This window comes from Dasypus novemcinctus, chromosome 19, assembly GCF_030445035.2.
Source record: "Dasypus novemcinctus isolate mDasNov1 chromosome 19, mDasNov1.1.hap2, whole genome shotgun sequence".
In the NCBI taxonomy this organism is placed as follows: Eukaryota; Metazoa; Chordata; class Mammalia; order Cingulata; family Dasypodidae; genus Dasypus; species Dasypus novemcinctus.
In genome coordinates this window covers 61,441,779-61,464,029 of record NC_080691.1, presented here as the reverse complement: position 1 = coordinate 61,464,029, position 22,251 = coordinate 61,441,779, and the positions used below count along the sequence as shown (strand labels likewise).

At 44.8% G+C, this 22,251-nt stretch overlaps 1 long non-coding RNA gene across 1 annotated transcript in view; it reads right to left on the bottom strand.

Annotated features, from left to right (window-relative positions):
* LOC139437043 (uncharacterized) overlaps window positions 1-19,099 on the bottom strand; it is a 43,881-nt gene extending 24,782 nt beyond the window's left edge. Inside the window, exons 1-2 of the long non-coding RNA XR_011646612.1 lie at window positions 18,904-19,099; window positions 17,767-17,862 (exon numbers count right to left, since the gene is read on the bottom strand). This is a non-coding gene — a long non-coding RNA (uncharacterized lncRNA). The remainder of the gene's footprint in view (window positions 1-17,766; window positions 17,863-18,903) is intronic.
* Between the last annotated feature and the right edge of the window lie 3,152 nt (window positions 19,100-22,251).

Sequence of the window (22,251 nt, the reverse complement as noted above, 5' to 3'; positions counted from 1 at the left end):
AACATTTTTTATTCTGCCTTAACCAACTGGATGGAATGGGGAAGAGTGTGAACTACAATGTAAATTATGGTCCATGGGGTGTGGCAGTGCTCCAGGGTATAGTCACCAAATGCAATGAATGTGCCTTACTGATAAAGGGGATGTTGATATGGGAGGAGTCTGGAGTGGGGTGGGGAGGTAGGTATATGGGAATCTTTTATGATTTTTACCATAACATTTTGTGTCATCTATCTTTAAAAAAGAAAAACAATTAAAAAAATGAAAGTAACCAATGTTCAACTAAAAAAAAAAAAGAAAACTATAGAACAACTTCCCTTATGAAAATAGAAGTAAAACATCTCAACAAAACACTGGCAAATGAAATCAAATTACATATTTTATAAGGATTATACCCCATGACCAAGGATAACTTATTCCTGGAATGCAGCGGTGGTTCAACATAAGAAAATCAGTTAATATAATAATACAACATTGGGAAGCAGATTTGGCCCAAGGGATAGGGTGTCCACTTACCACATGGGAGGTTCAGGGTTCAAACCCAGGACCTCCTGGCCCGTGTGATGAGCTGGCCCACATGCAGTGCTGATGCACACAAGGAGGGCCATGCCATGCAGGGGTGTCCCCCATGTAGGGGAGCCCCACACAAAAGGAGTGCACCCTGTAAGTAGAGCCACCCAGAGTGAAAAAAGTGCAACCTACCCAGGAATGGCACCACATACATGGAGAGCTGACACAGCAAGATGACACAACAAAACGAGACACAGATTCTGGGTGACACAGGTGTCCGGGTGACAAGAATACAAGCAGACATAGAAGAACACACAATGAATGGACACAGAGAGCAGACAACTGGGGGGGAGGAGGAGAAATAAATTAAAAAAATAAATCTTTAATAATAATAATAATAAAACCACCACATTAATAGAATTAAATATCCATATGATCACTTTAAAAGTACAGAGAAGGCTTCTGATGAAATCTACCATGATCTCACAATAAAATCACTCAGAAAAATAGTAATAAGATATAACATCCACAACATGATAACTACAAAAAACTCGTAACTAACATCATAGTCAATGTGAGAAGGAATGAAAGCTTGCAATGAAAGACTGAAACCTGAGGTCAGGAACAAGACAAGGATGCCCACTTTTACCACTTCTATTCAAAATTATACTGGAAGTTAATTAGGCAAAAAAAAAAAAAGATAAAGGCATTTAAATCAGAAATGAAAAAGTAAAACTAACACTATTCTCAAATGATATGATCCTTCATATTGAAAATCTCAAAGAATCCACAAGAAAACTACTAGAGGAAATAAATTCAGAAAAGTTGCAGGATATAAGAGAAACACGAAAAACATGTTATGTTTTTCCATGCCAGGAACGACCAATCTGAAATGGGCAATAAAAACCAATTCCATTAGTTGTAACACCTACTCTCCAGTTCATTGACCTCAGCTAGGACAACTAACAAGGAGGTGAGGATGGATAACCACCATACCAAGGAACTAAGAGAGTCTACAAATGCATGCAAAAGAGTCCCATCCATCAGTCATATGGGATTGAAGCCTCCTCTCAATCAGAGGAGTGGGTATCACCATCCCAGAATCCTCAGGATTGGGGGATAATATTTGGACTAGAGCAGACTTACTTACTGGTGTTCTACTATAACTTACTGGTATTCTAGCAATGGAAGAAGTAACAACACTGATGTGGAGACAGTGGCGACTGGAGGTGCTGAATGCAGGGAGAGTGAAAACTGCAACATGGCGGCATTTTTCAGTCATGAAATTGTTCTGAATTACACTGCAATGCCAGATACATCCATTATATATTCTGCCATAATCTACAGAGCTGAATGGGAGTGAGTGTAATTTACAATGTAAACTATAATCCATGCTTAATGGCAATGCTCCCAAAGTGTTCATCAATTGCAATGAATGAACCACGCTAAGGAAAGAAGTTGTTAATGTGGGGAAGGGTATGAGATGTGTGGAGTGGGGCATTTGGGAATCCCTTATATTTTTTGTGTAACGTTTTGGGTAACGTATCTTCGAAAAAATTAAAAATATATATATTTTAAAAAACCCAATTCTGTTCACTATAGCATCTAAAAGAATAAAATAACTAGGAATAAATTCAAATAAAGAGATGAATGACTTATACGCCGAAAACTACAAAATACTACTGAAAGAAATTGAAGAAAACCTAAATAAATGGCAAGATATTGTGTGTCCATGTTTCAGATTTAATATTGTAACAGTATCAGTACTACCTAAAGTGCTGTACAGATTAAATGCAATATCAAAATCTCTGCAGCCTTTTTTTTGTAGAAATGGGAAAAGTCAATCCTAAAACTCATATTGAATAGCAAGAGGCCCCAATGAGCTAAAACAATCTTTCAGAAGTCTCTAACTATATAACAAGCACACAACCAGGATATCATCCCAATTTATTCAACACAACATAAAAAACTAGAAAAATCTCATCTGTTCTGAATAAACAATCAGCAGATACAGTCCCAAATGAACCAAAGAAGGAATATTAGACAAAGCAGTAGCTCAGTCTCTGCTCAATGAGAAAGTTAATCTTTGTGCAATGAATAGTTCTCAACAAAGAAATACAAACAACAAAAAGATGTAAAAGGAAACTTTAGGGCTAGACATAAATATTCAAAATTCAAGGACAACCAGCAAGATGGCAGTAGAGTAAGGAGTTCCTAGAATCAGCTCCTGCTACAAAGCCCTGGTGATCATGTGGGGGAGGGGTAGTAGGGGGGAGGAGGGACTTTTGGGGGGTTGGGGGGACTGTGGGAACAGAGGAGGGACCGTTGGGGTAAGAGGGACCTAGGGAATCAGGAGGGATCGTAGGTGGTTAGGAGGGACTATTGGGGGCATAGAAGGAACCACTGGGGATGAGGAGGGACCTTGGCTGGAGGGTGAGTGGGGGGCTGGAACCATGGGAGGAGGACCATGGGCAGAGGTGATTGTGGGGAGGAGGGCACAGCAGGGGTGGAGGAGGGACTTTCGGGGGTTGGAGGAGGGAACATAGGGGATAGGATGGGCCATGGGGGGAGGAAGGACCATGGGGATAGAAGGGAATGTGGAAGGGCAGAGGGGACAATGGGGAGACAGGGTCCATTGAGGGTGAGGCACTGTGGGGGGGTCAAGAAACTTTGGGGGAGTAGGAGTGACAGGAGGAACCATGGGGGAGAGGGGCAGTTGGGGGCCGCAGAGACCACAAGGGGTCTGCAGGGACCATGGGGCGCCAGAGGGACCATGGGGGAAGGGCAGGCCACCCTTCCCGTGGGTCCCGGGACCCTTATTCTGACATAGGGACCCGTGCCACAGGCCAGCAGGCCTGGGTCAGGACCGCCGACAGGACCCTGCGCCCCCTACCTGGCCCCTCACTGCCCATGGAGGCAGCACCCCCAGCCAGGAGTATCCCTGCCCCACACCCACCCATCCCTGAGAGGCACAGGACTGTCGACAGCAGCGCCACTGCACATAATTTTCGAGGACCCCCACGCACCAGCTCCTGCCCACAGGCGAGTCAGCAGGAACTCTAAGGGGCACAGGATGGGAGCCCCCTCAATGCAGCAAGGGGAGGCTCGCTTGCCCACTTCTCCGAGCCTATGCGGGTCCCTGCCAGGCCTGAGCCCTGCCCTGACACCAAGTCGGGTCCCAACTTACCACTACCACAGGACAGGGACATAGGTGGTGGTCCCAAGGCAGAGGGCCAAGCACTCTCCACAGCCTGCCCACACCGCGGGCCACACACCAAGTCCCTCGTGCCCTCCTGGGTCCCATGGGCACAGCTGAAGCCTGTGCAGCAGGTCTTCGAAATGCTCCCCAAACACCCAGAGCTCTTCAAGGCACCACCACGTGGACTGAGCGGGACTTGAGGGAGGGGGAGTCTGTCTGCAACCACGGTCAATGAGGTCCCGCTTGGCTCTGGGATTCGACCCTGCAGAGGGCATAGCCCAATCCGTGAAAATGGGTAGTCAGTCAACATGTTGTCCAGCTTGCACCTGGGATACCGCCAGTGCAAAAATCAGTTAACGTTTCTGTACTCCAAGAATAAGCAATATGAGGAGGAAATCAAGGGAAAAAATACCATTTACAACAGTAATTAGAAAAATCAAATACCTAGGAATAAATTTAACTAAAGATGTACATGACTTATACACAGATAACTATACAACACTGTTGAAGGAAATAAAAGATGACATAAATAAATGGAAGAATATTCCCTGTTCATGGATAGGAAGACTAAATATCATTAAGATGTCTATCCTACAAAAAATAATCTACAGATTTCATGCAATCCCAATAAAAATCAATACAGCCTTTTTTTCTCACTGAATTGGAAAACCTACCTATGAAATTTATTTGAAAGGGTAAGAGGTGCTGAATCATCAAAGACATATTGAAACAGAAAAAAGAAATCAAAGGAATCACACTACCTGACTTTAAAACATACTACAAAGCTACAGTGGTCAAAAATGCATGGTATTGGGACAAGGAAAGACATACTGATGAATGGAAGTGAATTAAGAGTTCTGATCTAGATCCTCACATATAAAGTCACCTGATATTCGAAAAGGCCACCAAGCCCACTCAACTGGGAGAGAATGGCCTCTTCAAAAATGGTGCTTGGAGAAATGGATATCCATATCCAAAGGAATGAGAGAGGAACACCACTTCACACCTTACATAAAAATAAACTTAAGATGGGATCAAAGATCTACATATAAGAGCCAAGACTGGTGAAGAATAAAAAGCATAACCTTGCAAAATATCTAACAAGTCACTCCTGCCCCGCTTCTGTGGAGCAGCCTGTGAGGGCATGGCCTTGCAGGAGATTATCAAATAACTACTGCCCCTGTTTCTGTAAATCAGCCTATGAAAACATGGCCTAGTAGAAAGATATCAAATGAGTGACTTCATCCCCTGCTTCTGTAAACCAGCCCACAACCTTGCAGCTGCATTCTGCCTCTGTAACCCTCTGCTTACAAATTTTCACCCAGCAACACATTAGCCAATGAACAAAAGTTATGCTGATCCCACCTGAAATCCTGTATAAACCTATGAAAACTGAAAAACGGGGCTCAGAATTTGGAGATTAACTCTCCTCTGGACCTGCGCATAATAAAACTGTCCATCTACCTTTCTGGAGTGCCAGTTGTGAGTTTCTATGGTTCAGAACTCCCAGCTTGGCTGCAATATTTGGTTCCCTGACCAGAAAACCCAACCATGCTGGCCCTTTGAGATCCGGCTTGGGACTGGTAGGTGAGGCCTGCGGAGATCTCCACATGAACAAGGTGGCACCACCTGTCCCCTTGATGGGGCCTTCTTTGGGGAAGGGATCTGTGTGGGCTGTATCCTCAAACCTGGCCTGACTCAGTGGAAAAGTGGATTGGACAACATCAGAAGACATTGGAAAGGTAAAGCCCCAGGGTTCTGAGTCCAAGTCAGGCCTGTCTCTGGATAGAAGGGGAGACTGATCACCTCCCAAAATCTCAAGATTTGAGATTCCAGGATAGGGCAGTTCCTTGGGTGGGACTGTATAACCTCTGAGTGATTGAGTGAATGAATGTGGACTGCAGAGGCTTGCCTCTGCTGATCCAATTTGTGGCTCCACAGCCTGTACTACGGAGTCCGAGTGGGCCCCAACCTGCACTCCACAGCTACGTCATACAGCATAACAGCTAATCTGGACTCTACACGGATGCCTTAGCTAAGACGAGCCTAAATTCTTGCAAGAGATGCAGATAGGCGGGCATCTGAGTGGCCTCATGAGGGCCCTCCCTTTGTTTGTCCTGCGATACCAGTTCAGGGATGGGATCATCACAGTCCAAACACAGTCTTAGAGTGTATGTTTAAAAAAAAAAACTTCAAGAAAAGTTTTTCCAGGGATTATGGTGTCTATATGACTCTATGACCCCCGGAACTCTCCGGATCTTGTGAGTTGGACTGGCCCATGTTTGGTATAGACTGGCTCTCAAAAGTAACCCTAGATATAATCAAGGTTCAAGCAGTCTGTCAGGCAGTCACTCAAGCCCCCAGCCACCCTGCTCAGTTTCCCTACATCAATTCCTGGTTAAAAGTTGCCCAACCCTTGCCCCCCTAGGTTTGATTCTGTGTTGAAAGGAAAGGTCAGAGAGGGGCCTAGTAGCTCAGACAGCCAGTCCTCGAAAGCTTATTATTCTACAAGGACCTGTGGAGGAAGATAGTTTACCACTGCTGTATATTCCAGTCATTCCAGGACATCTACTTGCCCTGGAGCTTCCATGACCAGATCTCCCAGAGACTCCACCTTCAGTCTCCCCAAGCCCATCAGCCTTACCTGAGGGGGGATCCCGAGACCCCTTTGGCAAGAAAACTTTGGTCTGCACAGCCTGCACTTCAGATGCCCCTCCATAAAACAGAGTCCAGCCCAGATCAGTGCAGATGGGACTATCCAACCCAGAAGGCCAACCCTGTTTTATCAGCCTTTCACAACTATAGATCCTTTAAACTGGAAGCACCACACCCCTTCATATTCAGAAAAGCCTCAGGCTCTTATCGACCTCATGGAGTCCATTTTCCAAACCCACCACCCCACTTGGGATAATTACCACCAACTCCTCCTAAACACGGTCAATACGGAGGTGAGACACAGGATCCACGGAGGCCAGAAAGTGGTTTCAAGAACAGGCCCCCGCAGGTGTCTTGGAGCCAGAGGAATGGGCCCGAGTGGCAGCACCGGAAGCCCAGCCAGCCTGGGACTTTAACTCAGATCAGGGGGGGCTGCCCTTCAGTGGTATCAAGAAGCCTTCCTCAGAGGGTACAGGGAGGAGCGCGGCAGCCCACAAACATGTCCAAAACAGCTTCTGTCACTCAAAAGCCTGAAGAACCTCCAAAAAGTTTTTATAAGCAACTTTACAAAGCCTTCAAGATTTACAACCCCTTTGACACAGAAGCCCCAGAAAGCCAGAGAATGGTCAACACAGCTTTAGTCATCCAGGCTGGACATCAAACAAAAACTTACAAAACTGCTGAGGGGAAAACAAAAAGCAAATGAAACAGCAGGTCTCCCCGTTAGCAGCAGCCTTAAAAATCCACACCCAACCAGTCGAGAAAGGCCACCCCAAAAAGGGGGGAACACTTTACACTGAAACTCCCCGCTGCTGCCAATACTGCCTGGGGCCACCTGGTTTATGTGTCTAGATTTAAAGGACTCAATTAACTTGGACTCAGCTCCTGCATAACTTAAAACAAAAACACCCCCACCTCTTTTCCTAAAACCTGTCACTTTTCTGCAGACAGAAAGAGGAACTTCTGGGTACAACTGTGCAAAAGTGAGAAGAAGGTGTGTACCACCTGCCCCAGCCTCCAGGACAGGCCACTTCCTTGCCCAGATCAAACCCTGTTCACAAATGGCAGCAGCTTTGTCAGAAATGAGAAGAGGCTTACTAAGTGTGCAGTCGCCACAGCTGAATAAGTAGTGAAGGTGGCTCCCCTACCTAGGGGGTGGTCTGTACAGCAAGCAGAACTCTGGGCACTAATTCAAATCCTACAACTGGCCACTGGGCAAATGGTGAACATTTGCACAAACTCTGAGTATGCATTTGCTGCTCTATATATCCATGGAGCAATTTACAAGGAGAGGGGACTCCTAACTGCAGGGAAAATAAAAGGAAAAAAAAAGGAAAATCCTTCAACTGATGAAGGCGGTCTGGAGGCCAGGCAGGGTCGCTATCATGAACTGTTGGGAGCTTCAGAGGAAAACAGATGAAATTGCTGGGGAAAATGTACTGGCCGATGGGGTGGCTGGGCAGGTCACCAAGGGGACCCTCAAGCTGCAGCCCCACCACTGGTGCCTTACCTGTCCCTTTTAAAACAATACATTGAAAGACTGAACTGGGAGGCAGACTTGGCCCAGCGGTTAGGGCGTCCATTTACCACATGGGAGGTCCTTGGTTCAAACCCCGGGCCTCCTTGACCCGTGTGGAGCTGGCCCCTGCATAGTGGTAATGCACGCAAGGAGTGCCATACCATGCAGGGGAGTCCCCCATGTAAGGGAGCCCTACGCGCAAGGAGTGCACCCTGTAAGGAGAGCCGCCCAGCACGAAAGAAAGTGCAGCCTGCCCAGTCATGGTGCCGCACACACGGAGAACTGACACAACAAGATGGCGCAACAAAAAGAAACACGGATTCCCGTGCCGCTGACAACAGAAGCAGACAAAGAAGACGCAGCAAATAGACACAGAAAAGAGACAACCGGGTTGGGGGATGGAAGGGGAGAGAAATAAATAAATGAATCTTTAACAAAAAAAGAAAGAAAGAAAGAAAAAAAGACTTAACTGTACCTTGGGGAAGCAGAAGTGGGCAAGGAAGGGGAGGGGCACCAGACCCCAGGGGAGGGTTGGCTACTCCCAGATGGCTGGTCTTCATCCCAGAGGAGTTGCCTACACCCTTGTTCAACAATACCACCAGCTCACCCACTTAAAACAAAACGCTTTAAAGTCCCTGCTCAGAAAATATTGCTACATTGTCTGGAGACCTCGCTCTGCACCACTCTTGGCAGTCAGTGTCAAAGCTGCACTGAGAGCAACCCCTCCCAGGATCCCCAGGCCCTGGCCACATCCAACACACAGGAACTGACCCTTTTAAAAACTTAACAATAGACTTTGCAGAAGTGAACCAGGTCAAAGGTATAGTTAACACGGCCTAGTAGAAAGATATCAAATGAGTGACTTCATCCCCTGCTTCTGTAAATCAGCCCACAACCTTGCAGCTGCATTCTGCCTCTGTAACTTCTCTGCTTACAAAATTTCACCTAGCAACACATTAGCCAACAAACAAAAGTTATGCTGATCCCACCTGAAATCCTACATAAACCTATGAAAACTGAAAAACGGGGTTCAGAATTTGGAGATTAACTCTCCTCTGTGCCTGCATGTAATATAACTGTTCATCTACCTTTTTGGAGTGCAGGTTGAGAGTTTCTATGGTTGAGAACTCCTGCCTTTGCTGCAACAAGACCACAAAGATCTCAGAAGATAATGTAGGGAAGCATCTACAGGATCTTGTAATTGGAAAGGGCTTCATGAACTCCACACCCAAAGCATGAGCAGTAAAGAAAAAATAGATGAAAGGGACCTCCTCAAAATTAAGACCTTGTGCACATCAAAGAAGTCTGTCAAGAAAGTGAAAAGACAGCCTACCCAATGGGAGAAAATATTTGGTAACCATATATCTGATAGGAGTCTGACATCAAGCATACATAAAGAAATCTATCTCAAAAACAGAGACAAACAACCCATTTAAAAAATGACCAAGTGATTTGAATTGGCACTTCTCCAAAGAAGAAAAACAAATGGCTAAAAAGCACATGAAAAGACATTCAACATCACTATCAGAGAAACGCAAATCAAAACTATAGTGAGATACCACCTTATACCCATTAGACTGGTGGCTCTTAAAAAGACAGTGAACTACAAGTGTTGGAGAGGATGTTGAGGAATGGGAACCTTCATCCACCACTGGTGGGAATGTAGACTGGTCCAACCATTGTGGAGGATAGATTGGCGGGTCTGCAAAAAGCTAAGTACAGATCTGCCATATGACCCAACAATTCCACTTCTGGGTATATACCCAGAAGAACTGAAAACAAGGACATGAACAAATACATGCACACCAATGTTCATAGCAGCATTATTCACTATTTGCAAAAGGCTGGAATCAACCCAAGTGCCCATCAACAGATGAATGGAAAAAACAAAATGGTATATACATACAATGGAATGCTAGTCAGCTGGAAGAAATACAGTACCAATACATGGGAAAACGTGGATGAATCCTGAGGACCTTATGTTGAGTGAAGCAAGCCAGGCATTAAAGGACAAATATCACATGACCTCTCTGATATGAATTAAGCAAATTGAGTCAGCTCAGAGTGCTGGAGTTTGGAAGATAGGTTGAGAGGAAATAAAAAAGGAGAAGAAGGTTGTGAGCAAACACCCACACAGGTGAAATCTATGATAAAGTTGAAGTGAGTAGTTGTGCACTGAAGAGATATGACAGGGGGTTGGGCAGTGCAAGCTTGACAGGGGACTAGGGTGGAGAGGATGGGTTGGCTGTTCATGGAGCTGGGGGGAGGGTTGGGGGAGGGAACAGGTGAACACAAGAGTTTGGCGGGCACATGGTTGAAACTACAATGGTGAGAAAACTCCTTTGGCCATATGACAAGGAAGGATTGCTGGTTTAGGGTGTTGGTGGGGCATTTGGCACAGTGTGCACCTGGGGCAGTCTTCTAGGTAGTGTGTCATAGTATATAATATCAGTGGGTGGAGATCCATACAATGAGCAAGAGGATGTTGTACTTTCATCCTGGGGAGGCCCAATGTTCGCAAAGAGCGTGGGTTGCTACTAATGAAGGAGGACAGACTAGTGTGTCAAGCCCTCAGCATTGTTGCAAGTATTATGAATCTTGGCCATTAAAAGCAGTGAAGCTTAATGTCACTGTGGGCCCCAAGGGGAGGAGGAAAGAGAAATAGAAGAGATGTAAGAGGGAGTATTTAGGGGGTGATGGATGTGTTCTGCAGGATTGTGCAGTGATGGATACAGGCCATGTAAAATGTCACCAAAATTTTATAAAATTGTATGGCCTAAAATGTAAACCATAATGTAAACTCCTAACCATTCTTAGTAGCTATGTTCCAATATTTGTACATCAATTGTAGCAAATGTAACATCCAATGTAGAAAGATCATTGGTGGGGAAGGGGGAAAAAGAGGGGAACTGTTGGGTATATGGGAGTCCCCTATATTCTCTATGTGACTTTACTGTGACCTAAAACTTCTTTGAAGACAAAATGAAAAAAGTAATACATAGGAAGAAATGGAAGAAAATATAAATGTACATACAGAACAACAGAAATTACAGTGATGAAAGGCACAATGTAAAAAAAAAAGTTTTTTCATTGTTTAATATCTCCATTTTTTACCTTATATTAGCTTTAATTTTCCTAAATTACTATGTATTTTATTTCTTATGTTTAAACTTTTCTTTACTATTTCAGTTTACTATTAAGCAAATTTGGAAATATTCTTGGCTTCATTTTTGAAGAAGTTTTGGATTACAGAAGGGTTACAACTATAGCAGGGGAGGATCACTGGTGTAGGCTGTCAGTGACGGGGGATGCATGGGAGGAAATTCACCTAGGGATACATATAAGGTATATAAATATGTTCAAATGTTCATGGGGCATTGCCACAGTGGGTAGAGATTCACACAACTATCAAAAGAAAATTGAATTCCTATCCTTGGGAGTTCTGACACATTCTCTAATGGTATAAAAACAATCCCCCAAGTACATGGGCAATGACTAGTGAAGAAGGGTGGTCCAATGATGTGCCCTTGATATTGACGACTATGCTTATAAGCCTTTTGCTCTTGAATTTACAACTTAGACTACTGATGTAGGATGTTAACACTTACCTCCTAAGAGCTTCCATGTTACTCAAATCTGGCCTCTCTCTAAGGCAAACTCAGCATATAAATGCACTACCTTACCCCCAGTGTGGGACATGACTCCTGGGGACGAGCTTCTCCCTGGCACTGAGAGATTACTACCAAGCACCAGCTGGTGAGGCAACTGGAAAAAGACACTAAATTAAAGAAGGAAAAGGTAAAGAAAAATGAGTTCATATGCTAAGAGACTTCAAAGAGAGCCAGGAAGTCACCAGAGAGGTAACACTTATGAACATCTCAGCAGGATCTCACAGATTGCCAAAGTAGACACCACTACAAATAGTAGGGCAACTGAGGGCTCCAGAGAAACCCAGGTCCTACAGTTATGGCAGATAACTTCAGAGATTGGTGCCTTGCCAGTGGGTCCTACTTTGGAGTTTGTGCTCCCAAGAGAATGGGACTTCTCTACATATGCCTCTTCTGTCCCTTTTATTTGAAACTATACTCACTGCTGGAGTTGGCAGGTATACAGCCAAGAATCTGAAATGGGGAACAGAAAAACAACAGAGCTCATGGGAATGAAAGATACAGTAGGTGAGATCAAAAACACACTAAAGGCATACAACAGCAGCCTTGAAATGATAGAAGAAAACATAAATGATAAGGAAGACAAAACAGCTGAAACTGAAGAGAGAAAAGAACAGAGGGAGAAAAAAGGGAAAAAACTGAGCAGAGAATCTGGGAGTTGAATGACAACACAAAATGCAACAACATACTTGTCCTGGGAGTTCCAGGAGAAGGGAAAGGGGTCAAAAAGAGTATTTAAGGAAATAACAGCTGAAAATTTCCCAAGTCTCACGAAAGAAATGAACCTATGTGTCCAAGAAACCCACTATATCCCAATCAGAATAAATCCAAATAGACCTGCTCCAAGGCACATACTACTCAGAATGTCAAATGTCAAAGATAAAGAGAAAATTCTGAGAGCAGTAAGAAAAAGGCAAACCATCATATACAAGGACCACCCAGTAAGACTTAGGGCTGATTTCTCATCAGAAACCATGGAGGCAAGAAGACAATGGTATGATGCAATTAGCAGACTAAAAGAGAAAAAATGCTAGCCAAGAATTCAGCAACTGGCAAAAATGTCCTCCAGGTATGAACGTGACTATAAAATATTCAAAAACAAACAGAAAATAAGAGAGTTCGTAAAAAAAGAATCCAACTTGCAGGAAATAGTAAGGAAGCCTTAGTGCCTGAAGGAAAAAGACAGCAGAAAGAAGCCTGGAAGAGAATATGGAAGAAAGAATAGCAGAAAGGATAACCAAAAGAGTAAAAAGACAGACCAAAATATGATATGACATATGACAACCAAAGAATAAAATGGTGGAAGAAATAATGCATTTACAGTAATGTCACTGATTGTGAATGGATTATACTCACCAATCAAAAGATACAGATTGACAGAATGGATAGAAACACAAGCCATACATGGGCCACCTACAAGAGACCCACCATAGACCCACTGACACAAACTGGCTGAAAGTGTATGGTTGGAATAAGAGACTCCACACAAGTAGTAACCAAAAAAGAACAGGGGCACCTATACTATTATCAGAGGAAACAGACTTTAAATGAAAAAACACTGAGAGATAGAGAAGGCCATTATATATTAATAATAAAAGATATATCTATGCACCTAACAAGGGTGCCCCAAAATACATGAAACAAACTCTGGGAAAACTGAAAGGAGAAACAGGCATCTCTACAATAATCATTGGAGACTTCAACAAACCTCTCATATCATTAGATAGACCTAGATAGAAAATCAATAAGGAAATAGAGAACATAAACAATATGATAAGTTAGTTAGACCTAACAGACATATACAGAATGCAGCATCTAAACACAGTGGGTTATACATTCTTTTCACATGCCCATGGATTCTTCTCTAGGATAGACCACATGGTAGGGCACAATACAGTTCTCAATAAACACAAAAAGATGGAAATTATATAAAGCACCTTCTCAGATCATAAGGGAAATGAAACAGAAAATCAACAACAGAGAGGAAAAAGGTAAATTCACAAATGTGTGGAGGCTGAACAAAACACTCCAAATAATCAGTGGGTCAAAGAAGAAATTGCAAGTGAAATCAGTAAACGTATTCAGACAAATGAAAACGAGATGACAACTTATCAAAATTTATGGCATGGAGGAAAGGCAGTCTTGAGAGGGAAATTTATAGACCTAAACACCTATATTAAAAAAGAAGAAAGAGCTAAACGCAAAGATTTAATTGAACAAGAGAAACTAGAAAAACAACAGCAAACCAATCCTTAAAGTATGCAGAAGGAAGAAATAAAGATTAGAATAGAAATAAATGAAATTGAGGAAAAAATAGAGAAATCAAAACCAAAAGTCAGTTCTTTGAAAAGATCATTAAAATTCACAAACCCCTAGCAAGATTAACAAAGAAAATAAAGAGGCAAAAAAATACAATATGAAATGAAAGGGGGAAAGTTATGACTGACCCCAAAAGAACTAAAAAGGATCATAAAAGGATACTGAGAAATTGTATGCCAACACACTAGATAACCAAGATGAAATGGGCAAATACCTAGAAATGCACAAACAGCCTACATTGACACTACAAGAAATACAGAAGAAGTACACTTTGCCCAGTGGTTAGGGCATCAGTCTATCACATGGGAGGTCTGTGGTTCCAACTCCAGGCCTCCTTGACCATGTGGAGCTGGCCCATGCGCAGTGCTAATGCTGACAAGGAGTGCGGTGCCACGCAGGGGTGTCCCCGCATAGGGGGCCCCACACACAAGGAGTGAGCCTCATAAGAGCCGCCCAGCGTGAAAGAAAGTGCAGCCTGCCCAAGAATGGCACCGCACACACGGAGAGCTGACACAACAAGATGACACAACCAAAAGAAACACAGATTGCCATGCCGCTGACAACAACAGAAGCGGACAAAGAAGAACACACAGCAAATAGACACAGAGAACAGACAAATGGGGCGGGGGGTGGGAATGGGAGAGCAATAAAATAAATAAATCTTAAAAAAAAAAAAAAGAAATACAGGAACTTAACAAACCAATCACATTTAAATACACTGAATCTGTCTTCAAAAATCTCCCAACAAAGAAAAGTCCAGGACCATATGGCTTCACAGATGGATCCAACCAAACATTTCAAAAAGAAGTAACACCAATCCTGTTTAAACTCTTACAAAAAATTGAAGTGGAGGGAAAATAATCAGACACTTTTTATGAAACAAACATTACCATAATACTGAAGCCAAATAAAGACACTATAAGGAAACGAAAATTATGGACCAATTTCTCTAAGGAACATTGATGCAAAAATTATCAAGAAAACATTTGTAAATCAAATCCAGCAGCATATCAAAAGACATCCATCAAGACCAAGTGGGATTTATTCCTGGTAGGCAAGGCTGGCTTAACATAAGAAAATCAATCAACATAATATACCACACATTAACAAACTGAAGGGGAAAAAAAAAACCATGATCATCTCAATTGAGGCACAAAAAGCTTTTGACAAAAACCAGTATCCTTTCTGACAAAAACAATTCAAAAGATTGGAATAGAAGGAAAATTCTTGACTATGATAAAAGGCATATATGAAAAACCCACAGCTAACATCATACTCAGTGGAGAAAGGTTGAAACCTTTCCCTCTAAGAGTGGTAACAAGACAAGAATGCCCACTAGCACCACTGTAATTCAATATTGCACTAGAAGCTCTAGCAAGAACAATTAGAGAGAAAAAAATTAAAGGCATCCAAATAGAAAAAGAGGAAGTAAAACTCTATTTGTGGAAGACATGATCTTATATTCAGAAAATTCTGAAATGTCTACAACAAAGCTAGTTGAGCCAATAAATGAGTTTAGCAAAGTGGCAGGGGCAATATCAACACAGAGAAATCAACGTTTTTGTACACCAGTATTGCACAATCTGAGGAGGAAATCGGAGGAAAAATTCCATTCACAATAGCAACAAAAAGACTCAAATACTGGGAAGTGAATGTGGCTCAACCGATTGGGCTCCCGTCTACCATATGGAAGGCCCTGGGTTCACTTCCCAGGGCCTCCTTGTGAAGGCAAGCTGACCCATGCCTGCAGAGAGCTGAAAGCCTGCGACACACAGCAAATGGACACAGAGAGCAGACAGCAAGCAAGCAGCAAAGGGATGGATTAAAAAAAAAAGACTAAAAAAACCTAGGAATCAATTTAACCAAAGACATATAGGACATATATGCAGAAACATACAAGACAATGCTAAAAGAATTTTAAAAAGACCTAAACAAATGGAAAGACAGTCCATGTTCATAGACAGGAAGACTAAATATCATAAAGATAAAATGCTTTCACAAACTGACTTACAGATTCAGTGCAATACCAACCAAAATTCCAACAGCCTACTTTACAGAAACAGAAAAGACAATTACCAAATCATTTGGAAGGGAAACCAAACACATTCTAAAAAAGAAGAGCTACATAGGAGGAAGATCATTGCCTGACCCTGAAACATATTACAAAGCTACAGTGGACAAATCAGCACGGTACTGCCACAAAGAGAGATATATCAATCAGTGGCATAGAATTGAGAGTACAGAAATAAACCCTCATTTCTGTGGTCAACTAGTTTTTGACAAGTCTACCAAGTCCTTGTTAATGGGGAAAAAAAAGTCTCTTCAACAAATGCTGCTGGGAGAACAGGATATCTATAACCAAAAGAATTAAGGAGGACGCTGTCTGACTCCCTATACAAGAATCAACGCAAAATGGATCAAGACCTAAATACAAAATCAAGTATTTACTAGAAGAAAATGTAGGGAAACATCTTAAAGACCTGCTGGTACATGGTGGTTTCTTGGACCTTACACCCAAAGCACACAAAACCAAAAGAAAAAATAGATAAATGGGACCTCCTCAAAATTAAACATTTTTGCACCTCCCAGGACTTTGTCAAAAGGATGAAAAGGCAGCCGACTCAAAGGGAGAAAACGCTTGGAAATCACATGTCCAATAAGGGTTTAATATCCAGGATATACAAAGAAAAGTTACAAGTCAACAATAAAAAGACAAATGACCCCATTAAAAAATGGGCAAATGATATGTCCAAAGAAGAAATGCAAATGGCAAAAAACACATGAAAAAAGGTTCAACAACATTAATGATTAGGGAAATACAAATCAAAAAAACAAGGTATCAGTTCACAACTATCAGAATGGCCACTCTAAAAAGCAGGGAGCTACAAGTGTTGCAGAGGATGTGGAGAGATAGGAACACTTATTTACTGTTGGTGGGAATGCAGAATGGTATGCAGCCACTGTGGAGGAGTTCCTGTGTTTGGCAGTTCCTAAAGAAGTTGAACATAAACTTGCCACATGATCCTGAAATACCACTCTTGGGTATATTGGAAGAAATGAGAGTAATGACATGAATAGACATCTGCACACCTACATTCATAACAGCATTATTCACAATTGCCAAAAGCTGGAAACCACCCAGGTGTCCATCAGCCAAAGAATGGATAAACAAACTGTGGTGTATTCACACAATGGAATATTATGCAGTAGTAAAAAGAAATGAAGTCATAAACCATGTGATGACATGGATGAACCTGGAGGACTGTATGTTGAGTGAAGCAAGCCAGACACAAAAGGACAAATGCAGGAAGCTTGCATTACTATGACATAATGTAACATAATGAATGATTCCATTTATAGAGAATATCAATATAAATCAATTTACAGAAGAAAATAAAAGTATTTGTGAAAAAAGCAGACAGAAATGGGATCTGTGGACAGCAGGGGAATCAGTGAGATTGAGAGGTGATGGATTTTCTTATTTGTTCTTCTGTTCATTATTATTATTGAAATAATGAAAAAGTTCTAATGATGACTGAGGTGATCAATGCAGAATTATATGACTGTGCCAAATACCACTGAATGTGCACTGTGGATGAATTGTATGCTTCATTGATATGTATCAATAAAATTGATTTTTTTTTTAAAAAAAAGGCAAACAGCACTTAAAAATGGGAAAATATGTGAATACCCATTTACCAAAGAAAAAACGTTTAATTCTTTTTTTCTCTAGGTAAAAACTAATATACACACTAGAATGGCTAAAATCAAGTGAATTACTACTAGCTGTTAAAGAAGATGTGGGAAAACTGGGGTCCTCATACATTTCTGGTGAGAATGCAGAATGGTGCTGCCACATCGGGAAACATTTTGTCAGTTTCTTAAAAACATAAATTTACCATAATTCTTGCTAATTCCACTCCAAGAAAATTATCTAAGACAAATGAAATCATGTCTCTGCGATGATTCCTAGGGCAAGCTCATGGCAGCCAAAACTGGAAAAAGAAATAGGAATGTCTTTTAGCTGGTGCACGGATAACAAAAGGTGGTGCATCCATAAATAGATTTATGTCTATTTAGGGGGGACCATGGGGGTCAGGAGGGATGGCGGGGGAAGGAGGGGCTTTGGGGTTTAGAGGGACTGTGGGAGCGGAGGAGGGTGGGGGGGGGGCGGGCAGGAGGGACTGTGGGGGGATCGTGGGGGGGTGGAGGAATGTAGGGGTGGAGGACTTTGGGGGGTCAGGAAGGACCATGGGTGGTCAGGAGGGACCGTTGGAGGCTCAGGAGGGACCACTGGGGGAGGAGAAGGGACCGGGGGGGGGGGGGGTCTGGAGGAACCGGAATCCGTGGAAGGAGGGACCGTGGGTGGGGGTGATTGTGGGGGCAAGGCACAGTAGGGGTAAAGGAGGGACTGTGGGGGGTAGGATGGGCTGAGGGGATGGAGGAGGGACTGTGGGGGGGGCAGGAGGGACCTGGGGGGGGGGGGGCAGCAGGGTCCACTGAGGATGAGGCAACGTCGGGGTCAAGGACCTTTGGGGCAGTAGGAGGGTAAGTAGGGGAACAGAAGGGACTATGGGGGAGAGGTGCCTTGGAGGGCTGGAGGGACCGTGGAGGAAGGAGGGACCTTGGGGGAAGGCAGGACGCCTTTCCCATGAGCCGCGAGACCCTTCTGACAAGGGGCCCCGTGCTGCATGCCAGCAGGGCAGGGCCAGGACTCCCATAGGACCCTGCGTCCTCCGCCCGCCCCTCGCCGCCCCTCGCCGCCCGCGGAGGCACCGCCCCCTCCAGGCGCGGCTCTGCAGCCCCGACCCTGGCCCTGGGGGCGCAGGATCCGCGGCGGCGGCGCCGCGCACAACTTTCCGGGACACCGCGCCCCGCCCCACCCCACCCCCAAGACGAGCAAGCAGGAATTTTAAGGGGCGCGGAACGGGCGCCCCCTCAACGCAGCAAGGGGAGGTTCGCTCGCTCACTTCGCGCCTGTGTGGGCCCCTCCAGGCCTGCGCCCCGCCCCGACGCTAAGTCGGGTCCCAACTTACCGCTACGTTGGGGCCGGGAACACAGCCGGGATCCTAAGGCGTGGGGCCAGATGTGCTCTCCGCAGCCAGCCCACTCCTCGGGCCACGCACCATGTACCTTGTGCCCTCCTGGATCCCAGGGGCACAGCCGGAGCCCGCGCAGTAGGCCCTCGGGGCGCTCCCCAAACACCAAACACCGCAAGCTTTACACTGAGCCTACCCGAGCTTTACACTGAGCCTACCCGTGGACTGGGCTGGATTTGAGCAGCAGAGCCGCAAGCACCAGGACCCAGCGAGGTCTGAACCGCGTCCCGGGACTCCGCCCCTAAAGGGGGCGTGGTCCGTTCCGTGACGGACAGCGCCCAGCATCCAATCAATGCACGGCCCGTCTCGTTCGGGTGTTCATGCAGGTGGAGGAGTGGGCCCGAGGGAGCGGGGAATGTGGGGTGACTGACAGGATGCCAGCCAATCGGAATGCGGTGTAACTCGCCGGTCCCGCAGAGGCGGAGCTCCAGCAACAGGGCGGGAACACCCAAAAGGCGGGGCCTATGGGTTTGGTCAAGTCCTCGCCAGCTCGCTCGGACTTTGGAGGGCAGTTCTTTGGGTCGCCTGGTCCCTGAAGACTGGCCGGGCACGGGGTTTCCCACCCGCAGTGCACCTGGAGGCGGCCTCACCTGGGTCGCGGGGGTTTGGGTCCCTGATGCCGGGTTGTGTCGGGGGGAAGCGCGGTCTGAAGGGACTCCGGGCCAGTCGCAGCCCAACCCAGTCCCGAATGCGTCCGTTTCCCCTGCGCTTCTTCCTCCCCAGACTTGAGGGCTAGGCTTTTCTGATGACAGTCTTCAGGAATGTTTGCCCCTGGCCGGTGTTCTGAGAATTTTTTTCCCCAAATTGATTTTATTGATACATATTATAAATCATACAATACGTCCAAAGAATACAATCAGTGGTATTTGGTAAATCATATAGCTGTGCATACATCACTTAAATCATTAGTAGTGCATTTTCATTATTTCAATAATAATAATAAAAGGTATAGAAAAGCAAGAAACTTTGCGACAGCTTGCTCGGTCGGTAGAGGTGGGGTCTGGCTGCGGACGAGGGGTCGGTCCAGCTCTGGACGAGGGGTCGGTCCCGCTCGGGACGAGGGGTCGGTCTGGCAGCAGACTAGGGATCGGTCTCACAAGGGATTGCGCGGTTCGGCTGACGGGGTCGCCCAGCGAAGCCGGCGACGAAGGGGTCGTCCGGAGAAGCAGGCGACGAAGGGGTCGCCCGGAGAAGCAGGCGACGAAGGGGTCGCCCGGAGAAGCAGGCGACGAACTGGGGACAAGGGAGGCCAGGCCCTTGTCGGGGGCTCTCAGGACTGGAGGGCGCACGGCAGAAGAACTACCGCGGAGACAAGGTAAACACGCAAGTCCACTTTACTGAGGGAGAGGCAACAGTTTTATAGGGGCTGGGGAAGGCTGATTGGTCGAAGCCACGCCCTGTTCTGATTGGTTGCCGGCGAAAGGTCAGTGGGCGGTACTGGACAGGGGAGGGGTGGTGGTTAGGGATTGGCTGTCGCTGTTGCTGGGGGAAGGGGCAGGGTTTAGGGATTGGTGGCTGCTGTTGCTGGGGTGGAGGGCAGACTTGAGTTTCCCGCCCACGCCTGGCTGTTGCTGCTGTCAGGGGAAGGGAAAAGGGCGGGCTGGATTTTTCCGCCCACACCTGGCTGTTGCTGCTGTCGGGGGAGGGGAAAAGGGCAGACTGGAATTTTCTGCCCTGTGCCTGCGCAGGGAGAAAGAAGAAGAAGGGTGCCGCCCCACAGGCATCGGGTGGCGCCATCCGGGAGGAGGGGCGGCCGCGGAAGCATGGCTGCCGAGAAGGGGAGACCCGAGGGCACTCTGCGCCCATGCCGAGCTTCCTTCAGGGGTGGCGGTGAGTCCGACCAGCCACCCTATTATGGGGGCATCGGCTTGGCCTGCCGCGGCTGCTCCCCCGCCAGGCCAGCAAACCACACTTCAGCCCGAGGGGTGACCGCAAAACTTCACCCCTCAATCTGTTTCCCCTGCTATACAGAGCTGCTTTTTCTGACTGCAATAACACAATTATTTATTTCTTAAACAGTTTTATTCAGAAATATTCACATACTATATGATCTAAAGTGTATATTCAATGGCTTTTATTATAATCGAAAAGTTGTGCATTCATCATAACAAAAACTTTTAGAATTATTTCATTACTGTAAGAAGAAAAACTCCACGCCTCTGAGCACGCCTTCCCTAGCCCTATGTAACCATTAACTGAAGTTCATCTTTATAAATTGATTTGTATTTATGTTATATAAATGGAATGATACAATATATTTTTAATTTTATTTTGTACATTTAATAATTGAAGTATAAATAATTAAAAAAGAAAAAGGAAACACAGTTGAATAAAAACATCCATTTCTCAATTAAATTCATTGGATACATATAAATTTTTTATAAGTCACATAATATGTTACACAATATATTTGGTTCATAATATCACAATCATGCAGTATTTGCCCATTTGTGTCTGACTTGCTTCACTCAACATAATATCCTCCAGGTTTATCCATGTGGTAAAATGTTTTGCTTCATTTCTTCTTACAGCTGCATAATATTCCATTGTGCGAATATACCACAGTTTGTTTATCCATTCATCTGTTAATGGACACCTGAGCTGTTTCCAAATTTTGGCAATGATGACTAACACCACTATGAACACAGGTGTGCAAATATCTGTTAACGTCACTGTTTTCAAATTTTCTGGGTATATAACCAAAAGATGTATTGCAGGATCACATGGGAAATTTATATTCCACTTCTTTGGGAACTGCCAAATGGTCCTACACTGTGGCTGTATCATTCTGCATTCCCACCAACAGTGAGAAACTGTTTCTACCTCTCCACCTCCTCTCCAACACATGTAGTTCTCTGCCTTTTTTTTTCCTCTGTTATACTTTATTTTTTTTTATTTTATTTCATTTATTCATTTTTTTGAAATATTACATTCAAAAAATATGAGGTTCCCATTCACACCCACCGCCGCCACCCCACCACTCCCCCCACAGTAACAATCTCCGCCATCACCATGACACATCCATTGCATCTGGTGAGTACATCTCTGGGCATCGCTGCCCCCCATGGCCTGTGGTCCACACCATAGCCCACACTCTCCCACATTCCATCCAGTGGGTCATGGGAGAACATACAATGTCCGGGAATTAACCCTGCAGCACCACCCAGGACAACTCCAAGTCCCAAAAATGCCTCCACATCTCATCTCTTCCTCCCATTCCCCGCACCCAGCAGCCACCATGGCCACTTTTTCCACACCAATGCCACATTTTCTCGATTATTAATC